This window comes from Pteropus medius, unplaced genomic scaffold (assembly GCF_902729225.1).
Source record: "Pteropus medius unplaced genomic scaffold, Ma_sr-lr_union100, whole genome shotgun sequence".
In the NCBI taxonomy this organism is placed as follows: Eukaryota; Metazoa; Chordata; class Mammalia; order Chiroptera; family Pteropodidae; genus Pteropus; species Pteropus medius.
In genome coordinates, this window is record NW_024342471.1 from 27,793,823 (window position 1) to 27,802,740 (window position 8,918).

The 8,918-nt window shown below is 59.4% G+C and overlaps 1 protein-coding gene across 4 annotated transcripts in view; it reads left to right on the forward strand.

Annotated features, from left to right (window-relative positions):
• The first annotated feature begins 637 nt into the window (after positions 1-637).
• Positions 638-8,918, forward strand: part of DNAJC5 (DnaJ heat shock protein family (Hsp40) member C5) — a 23,161-nt gene continuing 14,880 nt past the window's right edge. Inside the window, exon 1 of one of the 4 annotated variants that reach the window (XM_039864877.1) lies at positions 638-685. The gene's annotated coding sequence lies outside the window, so the exon portion shown is untranslated. Of the gene's footprint in view, positions 686-1,320; positions 1,346-1,402; positions 1,427-8,918 lie in introns of those variants that run through there. The other 3 variants (XR_005653241.1, XM_039864876.1, XM_039864878.1) reach the window with 3 other exon arrangements.

Sequence of the window (8,918 nt, forward strand, 5' to 3'; positions counted from 1 at the left end):
CGTCAGTCCCAAACAGTGGCTGGGTAGGGGGCCGTCGGCCTCCAAGTCATCTACGGGTTCCCTGTCGCGTTCTTTGACGAAGACAAATTAGGTTTTCTCTGTCTTACATAAAGCGCTGAGCAACGTCAGCTGCGGGGCAAGTCCCCGCACGTCGTCTTCCGGGTGGCTCGCCGCGGCACCTACGGCCCACCCGAGAGCACCCGAGACGCCGGCGGCAGTCCTCGCCCCCGCCGCCGCCGCCGCCGCCCGGCCGCAGGCGCTCGGGGATCCGCGGAGCGAGCTCCGCCCCCACTCCGGGCCTCGGCCGCGGGCTGTCACTCGGGACTCCGCCCCTGGTGGGCGGGGCCTCTGCCCAGCGCTCTGGGCGCACGCGCGGCCTGTCCCGCCGCAGCTTCGACCCGCCGGAGCCCACGTCCTTCCGGGGGCGCGCGCGCCGGTGCGGGTGCGTGCGTGAGCGTGCGTGAGCGTGCGCGTCCCCGCCGCCTCTGCCGGTGCTGCCTCCGCGCCCTCTGCCGCTGCCCCCGCCGCCGCCGCCGCCGCCGCCCGGGGTCTCCGAGGCGCAGCCCCGGCGAGGAGCGCGCCGGCCGGCTGCCCAGCAGCGTCGCGGAGCGCAGCCGCGGAGCCGCGGAGCCGCGGAGCCGCGGAGCCGGCGGGCGGGCGGGCGGGCGCTCGGGCGCGCGGACAGGTGAGCTCGCGGCGGGCCCAGCGGGCCTCGCGTCAGGCCCGGTGGGCGGCGGGCTGCGGGGCGCCTCGGTGAGGGGCGGCGGGGCGAACGGGGGGCGGGGTGTGCGGGGGGCGCGGGGCGCGGCGCGGCGGGGTGTGCGGGCGGCCTCGGGCGGGGGGCGGCGCGCCCGCAGCCGGAAATGGCGGCGACCCTCCCTCCGGGCCCGGGCGCGGGGTCGGCGGGGAGGAGCCTCCCGGAGCGCTGGCTGCGGCGGCGAGGCGGGTGGGCGGCGCGGCGGCCCCGGGCGCGAGGGCAGGGACGGTGCGCGCCCCGCGAGGCCCAGGCGCCGCGCGCGCCTTACGAGCGTCGACCCCGGGGGCCCGCGGCCGCCTCGGTGCGCAGGCTGCCGCGTGCGCCCGTCTCCCGCGCCCGCTCCCCGCGTCCCCGGGTCCCCCGCAGCTTCCTCCGTCCGCCCCCCGTTCTGCCAGATCGCGCCGAGCGCGCAGCCTTCTCTCCGCCCCCGCGGCCCCGTGACTGACCGGAGGGGTCTTTTCCTTCCCGTGTGTCACTATCCGTTCGGATTCCAACTTGTTTTGTCGAGCGGCTGGATTAAGGACTCCTTTTCCTGTGTCCAGTAGATGACTTCTCTATGCGTTCTGTCGTGTCATTCAAGGAAAGGAAGTAAAAGTTTCAGTTTTTTACTTTGTTTTTAGGTTTAGGCTTGACAGGGGACATTTTAACCGGCTGGTCATAGCCTGATAGGTACTGTGTTTGAATTGTAAGACACCTTTGTTTCTGCTTAGTTGTTTGTTTAAAAACTGTTTTGATAGGCACTTCAAATCAAAAATTACCCCATCTATTATGATCGCACAAGGCAAAAGTAGACAGAGCTAAGGTTTTTTGTTCGTTTACTAGCTTCTGCCATGTTGGGTGGTGTGCTGAGTTTCAGGATTGAGTAAGGTGTCGGATGGGACGTGAGGTGGGAAGCCAGGTCTGGGGCTCTGGGACTTGGGGTAGCTCTGGCTGGCCGACTAGTGTGTCACGCAGATGGCTTTGTCTCAGCGGTCACTGTGGGTGGTCTTGGTGGACCAGCAGGGAGTGAGTGTCACAGGACCTCCACTGCCTGGCGCCCTTTGCGCTGGCGAAGGCAGAGTGTGGAGGAGATTGAGCCCACCCAGGACCTCCGCTGTGGAGCCCGTGTGGCCTGCGGCCGGGACTCACGGAGAGGGGTGCCTCTTGGGCCTCCCCCCCTCCTGTGGCCTGTCGGCTACCACATCGGCCTCCTTGCTGGTCTCTGAACAAAGTCACATGCTCTGAGCTCAGATCTGCCCAGAACACACAGCTTTCTCGCCCTGGTGCCCCCTGACTACCTACCAGGGACTCCAGCTCAGTCTCGGCTCCCTTCCCTGCCTCCCCCCGAGCCCTGAAGTCTAGGGTCCTAGTTCGGGTGTCTGTCGGTCTGCTCGTTTTGCGATGACGTAGGGTCCGTGGGGCTCTTCTGTGCAGAGAACAGTTGCTGGCAGTGGTGCATGTCCGGTCAGTGCTCGATGAGTGAGTGAAAGTGACGAGCCTCCTGACAGTTGGGTGACACAATGGCGCTGTCACTTGGAAGTTGTGGTGGGTGAGTGCTGAGCACTTAGGGATACTGGGTTCCCTAGGACGGCCGCACCCGGGGGCGCACTCTCGGGGTGCTGCTGCGGGACTGAGCTGGAGCCTGCTCTGTGGCTGAAGGAGTCGCGTCTCCAGGCTCCACCGCAGGCCGCGCTGGCACAGAGCCGGCGGGGTTCCCCATGTGTCTGAGGGCGCTCTTTCTGTGTGCGGCGATGGGGTGGACGCTGCTGCTTTCTCAGCCGTTTTAGCCCTTGAGTTCCCCTTAGGTGCAGAGGTGGGTGCCCCGTGCCTGGTCATGAGGGACAGCAGAGGCCAGGGCCTTGTGTGCTCTCAGGGCCCTGGTACCGGCTCCGGCCTGGCTGTCCCACTGACACCGTATGGCAAAGCCACATCTAGCTGCCAGCCCAGACACTGGAGGTGCGTTATCCTGGCGGGTAGCGGGTGCTTGAGATGTTCGTTGACTGGGTGACTAAAATGCAGTGAGGCCATCGTCCAGGTAAGGCTTCCCAAGGCGGGGCACGAGGTGAGTGGGGCATGTGACGCCGTAAGCTCACCTGTCCTCTAGGAAGGGGACCCTAAGCTCTTGCTGGTGCCCTCGCGAGTCACTCGGTGCTGGGTGCTGTCCCTGTCGCAGGTAAAATGCAGGCCTCCTGGCATGAGGCTCTTCGGGACGTTCTGAGTGAGTGGTTAGGTCACGTACTTGGGGGCTGCACACACGCGGCCTGCTCTGTCACAGGCCTTGCCGCTGCGTGTCAGTGGAGTCCGAGCTGACAGCCCCACCAAAATGAGGGTCATGGTGCTTGCCCCGCCCGCCTGTTGGGGGAATGCAGGAGGTGACCGAGGGAACGGTGTCACCTTGTCTGCCTCCTGAATGTAGTAGCAGATGCTGACAGTCACAGTCCACCTCAGGAAAGTGCTACCTACTCTGAGCGAGGGAGTCACTGGCCCGACCTAGGGCCCACTCTTAGGTGGTGACAGTCCCCGAGGAGGATTAGCAGCCAGTCCCTTGTCTATGCCGGTGGTGACAGCCCCCAAGGATTAGCAGCCAGTCCCTTGTCTACGGTCACAGAGGTTTAGGGATGAGATTACCAAACAGCCTTCAGCTTAGATTTGTCTTCCGTGTCCCTCGCGTTCGATTTGCTCGAGTAGCATCAACGAGATGGCACGTTCCGCCGCAGTTCTGGGTACTGGCAGGTGGTTAGTCGGTTTAAGTCTTCAGTAAATAAAAATTGTTTTACATTCTAAGAGTTTTGCAGACGTATCGGTAGCTGACCCCGAAGCTGCAGAAACGAGGTGCGGCTTCTCGCTCTCGGATGAGGGCGGTGGGGAGCGAGGTGGGCCGGGCGCCCGTGGAGGCGGCTCTGTTGGCGCTCGCCTTTCCAGGACGGATCTGTGTGTGTACACACGAATGGTTTTTAAAGCCAGTTCTGTGGCAGAAACCTTTACATTAAACCCAGCTGATATTTTTACAGTGTGATACATTGTGAGTTATCGTGACCATCCTTGAATGTACGAATGAATAAATCTTATCTGTCCTCACGTGTTATTTGTAACTCTTCTCGTCCTTTTAATTTTTTGCGTTGAGTGTGTATCACCAGCAAACATGGTGGTTCACAAGATAAAATGGACAGTCATTTGGCGTCTCCATTGCTGTGTGCTGAGGAAGTCTGTGCCAATTGGTCATAAAGTTGCAGATCTGGGACTCAGAGGGTTGGAATGCGGACTAGCCACCCCTGTCAGCTGGGCCCCGCCCCGGCAGGTTGGGGATGGCCAGCCCCTTTCTTAGAGAGCTCCCCCGCCCTGTGCCTCTGTTTCTTCCAGGGTGGAATGGGACTGTGTCATTGTGATGCCAGCAGACCCCAGGTCCCCTGTCTCATCTGAACCCTGCGTTGCTTCAGGGTCGGGGGCTGAGTTCAGGTGCCGGCCCGAGACCACAGCCCGGCGGACCACCCCAGCTGGACAGAGCTGCAGGCGCTGTGCAGGGCCCACCTACTCTGCAGGGGGCGTGTGCCACCACCTGGCCTTTCTGTGTTTACTTCTGTTATTGGAAGGGATTAGCAGCACAGCAAATGCTTGTTTGAGTTTTAGCTGGGCAGGCCCATTTAATTTCCTTTACTAAATAGGAATGTCTATTGTGAGAGGGTTTCTCTAAGATAAATCATGGAAAATTCTGGGTCAAAGAGTACGAACTTTATCAATTTCGCCACATATTACCCAAGTTTATAATCTGTCAGTGTGTGTCTTTTCTGTTCACCCATGTGGGATTTTAACTTTATATTTTAAGTTTTGGTGCTTGTTTAGCTACTGCTATAGAGTTTGATATTAAAGTCTGAGAATTTTTTTTCAGTTGTAGTAAATTTTGCTGGGTCCTTTAAAATCAATATTTAGTGAGAAATAAAATGTTTAGTTATAAATGGACTTTTTGAAATGTATGAAACCAGTCCATATCTCTTTTTCAAGTTAACTAAAGCAGAGGTGGTGTTCCGGATAAAGATTTTTACTGGACTGTATTCATCTTATACTTTGAATCACATGCAAAGTTCAGGTTTTTTTAATACAATCTAACAGTCCAGTTTTATTTTGAGATGAAACTAGAAAGTCTACAGTTTAAGGATGACAGTTATCTATGAAGTATTTCTTAACTCGTCTGAGTAAAGTCACTCCCTGTGCGAAACAGTGCGGTTCTCATAAGAGTCATTTAGTGGATGCCTTCCCTCCCCCATGGGAAACCTCTGAAATGCCCCAGCCTGTTTGTGAGCAGGCCAGTGTTACCTAGTGTGCACTGCCTTTATCCGCAGGGCGCCCTGCAAAGTAGCTGTTGCCCACCTTTATCGGTAAGGAAACTGACGTGTTTTCTCCAGTATGGAGTGGTGTTGGAGAACACGCACATGGCTAAGATGCCAGCGCAGGATTTTCAGCTCTTCACGGGCCGTTTCTGTTGGTGCTGGTTCCCCTTGCCTCGTCCGGCCACATCGGGTAATCCTGACCGATGGGTGCCAGCATCCTTCTCCCTGGTGCGTTTCATGTTCCCCTGCCTGTCCCTTTATAAAATTTACTGTGATGTGGGGGGTGTGTGTGTGTGTCGCCCGTCATTGGAGGGGTCTCTCCTGGCGGCCGTAGGCCACGTCTGGTTGCTCTGAACACCGTCTCCTCTCAGGCCCGTGGGTGGGGCCGCGGGCAGGGTGAAGGGCACGGGCGTACCCCTGGGGCATAGTCCTGAGGCTGCTCTGGTCTGGGAAATCGTAAACCTTCCTGAAGGCTGAGATTTGTCCCTTTTACTTGTGGCCTGTCTTAAACTGGTTGCAGTCCCAGTGTGCTGTGAAGCAGACCCATGTGCCGCTTCCTGGACTAGGCCAGGGGTCTTTGCCCTGTCCTCGCTCCCAAATGACCATCGTGCTGGCGGGCAGTGCCCCCCGACCGTGCTGGTCCCAGATACAAAGTACGTTTCAGTAAACAGTGGTTCAGCCAGCCTGACCTAATTAGATGCCAATCCCTTAAAGTGCTGGGACAGATCTCCCCTGAGAATGGAAGCACCTTTTACAAGATGTATATAACAGTAATGAATGTTCACGTTCAAGCTGAGTTAAATTACGAGCAGCGTAAGTCAGCATGACGCACTTGGTCGTGTGTGTGTTTCCTCGTCCTTAGAAAGTAAGCGAAGGTTTGGTGCAGCGCCTTATTCGGGTAAGACGGTGCACAAGAAAGGGAGCTGTGCGTGCCCAGGGCGGGGAGCGGCGCTTCTGTGAGCCGCTCTGAGAGCCACTCGGATGCTGCGGCCCTTGGGCATCAGGCTCAGGTATGGCCCTGGCACTGTGGTCCCAGGTAGCCGCTCAGCACTGCTGAGCCTCAGGCTCCTCGTCTGTAAACGGCAGATCTTAGGAACAGGAGCTGGTGTCGCTCGTGCACCTGGCACTGCTGGAAGCACTTGACACTGTCACGCCCCCTCCCAGACACACCAAGCGAGACGGTCCATCCCCACTGGATAGCGGGATGGCAGTGTGGAGGTGTCTGGGAGCTGCCCGCGCCTCTGAGCCCAGGAGCGGCAGAGCCAGGTTGCAGCCCACGCAGGTGACCCCAGAGCTGCCCGCCCACCTCCCACTCGACTGGGAGCCCGTGCGGCAGACTTCTTGGGAGTGTTCAGTGGGGTCCAGGGCATGTGCGCCCCTAAATGCCTGCACGTGGCAAGTGCTCCCTAAGCTGTGGCCACCGTGTTGGTGAAGTGACCGCAGCGGTCAGGAGTCCTGTCACAGCTGTGCTCCTTTTATGTCAAGGCTTGTACAGTGTTTTCACACTCACTGCCTGACACCCGGCGTCTCTCCATTGGCCTTTCACGGTGTACTTGGTGTGTCTTACACTTGGTCTTCAACTAGGTTTGATGGAACAGTTTGATTTGGTCACAGTTGTGAGAGGCAGGCACCCTGACGCCGTGTCCGTCTGCTTCAGAGGCAGTCACCATGTGGGAAACACAGCCGGCCACCTCCCCAGGGGACTTCCACACAGTGCAGTCGCAGTGCAAGGAAGCTGTGCCGTTACCAGCAGGTGCGTTTCAGGGCACGTGCCTCCTGGAGCTGCAGATGCGGCGGCTTCGTCTGCCGGGTTTTATTTTGCGCACTCCTCATCGTGTGTCAGCTTCTGATTGTCCGCGGCAGGCCATGAGCTGCTCCGAGCCTGGGGCCTCTTGCAGCATGTTCAGATAGGTTCCCTCGCCTGCCCTGTCCCTGAGTGACTGTGAGAGTGCCAGTGTGGTCGTAGTCATGTTTCCATGCGTTGTTTGAGGTTGGGGTGACCTCCAGCTCAGGGGAGCGTTTTCCTGGCAGGCATTCACGGGGGTGACTCTGCTTGGTTGCCCGTCCCTTCTGCCTGTCCCGCCAGGACACAGAGTACCTGTAGGTGTCTTGGGTCTGCCTGCAGATCCTCGGCCGGTCTGCAGAGAGCCTGGAGAGCGGCCAGCAGGGCCTGCCTGGGTCGCACGGCACCCTGAGATCTCAGGCATCCTGAGGTCAGACGCCACCAGCTAAAAGCCCCGGCATGTGTCACCTGCCGAGATCAGCTTGTCGCCCGCCGTCTGGGCTGTTCACAGTGGGAAGCGGGCAGCTTCCTGGCCGTCTGCTCGCGGTGCTCGTGTCCGGAGTTGCTCTCTGGTGTCGAGTGGGGTGCACGCCGCCCGCCGCGTGGGGCGTGCAAAGGCTTCGAGCTGCCTGCCCAGGGGCGGGAAATTGCTTAGCCAGCGCGGCCCTGGCCTCGAACCCCGGGCCTCGAACCCCAGGTGCTCCCTCCGTGCCGTCGAGTCACTTCCCTGCCGCTTACACCTTGGGGTGAGCGGGTGGGGCCGAGGGTCTCCGGCAGAGGCGGGAGCACAGGCCGCCTTCCAGAGCGGCCCCTGGGCGACCTCGTGTCTCCTCTGCGGTCCTTTCGCTTGGCTTCTGACTCCCTTCTCCCGTCGGCTCGCCGTGCTCTGGGCTGAGTGCTCTGAACCCGTGGCTGGCGCGGGACCCAGTCACTCCTGCTGAGGAAGTTAACTCGGCAGGAGGCACCGAAGGCCCTGCGGGGACCTGGCACCTGCCTGGCCGCCCGCCCCAGGGAGCAGCCCTGGGCTGAGACTATGCTTCCTCCTCCTCCTCCTCCTCCTCCTCCTCCTCCTCCTCCTCCTCCTCCTCCTCCTCCTGCGGCCTCTGGCCTCCGACCTCAGGCTGTTGCTTCCTGCTGAGTTTGGAACTGTGAGGCAGACATCCTGCCTCTTAGAACAGGAGGACGCGGTCACTCTTCCCATGACCGCGTGCGGGCTCAGCGCCCGTCCCGGCACCTCCAATTTGAAGACTGGCGGGGAGGTCGCCCTTGAGGGACTGGTCTGTTTTAATCATTCTACCCTGTTTTAAGGCTGAGTGTCAGTGTTGCTTTTTAGTCTCAGAGTGAAGTCAGAAAGGTGAAATCTCTGGGGGTTCCTATGTTTCCCGTGACTTTAGCGGTCGCACAGACATGGAACTTGTGTAAGGTAGGGGTAGGGGTGACAGGAGACTGTGACGCGGGACCATATCTTAACGCGTTCCGTGTCCGTAGACTTGCTTATGGCTTCGGCGCACGTACCTGGGGTTAGTGGGTGGCCAATTCCTCTGTCCTGCAGTGTATTCATTTTTTTATTTTGGAATAGGTAATGTTTGGAGTTCCACGTTCAAAGCAGTGGCCTCCCGGGCCTTTTCGCTGTGTCCTGAGTCTGTCCCCAACCCGATCGTAGTTGGCGCCCATCCCAGACCCGCCTGCATTCTCACTGGCGCATCGTGGATTTTAAATGAAGCCCCCTCCAGAGGCGGGAAGCCGCCGTGCTCGGAACGCTGGTTGGATTTCACTTTTAGTATTTTTACTTTTAGCGAAGTTTTTCTCCTGTAGGATTAGGTCCGGAGCATACGACAGAGCAGCAGTGCCCTCCCCAGACGAGGTGTGTGCTGGTGGCCGCTCATATGTCACATCATGCCACTTTCCCGACTCGTCACCTAAGGGATTACCCACACCTTCTGTCCTGACTCGAGGCAGCAGCACCTTTGTTCTCCTGTCCCAGGGTCACTGCCTCCCTCGGCGGCTCTCGGGTGCTCACCTACAGGGCTTCGCCCTGCCCCAGCCGCAGCACACGCCGCCTCTGCCTGGCGTG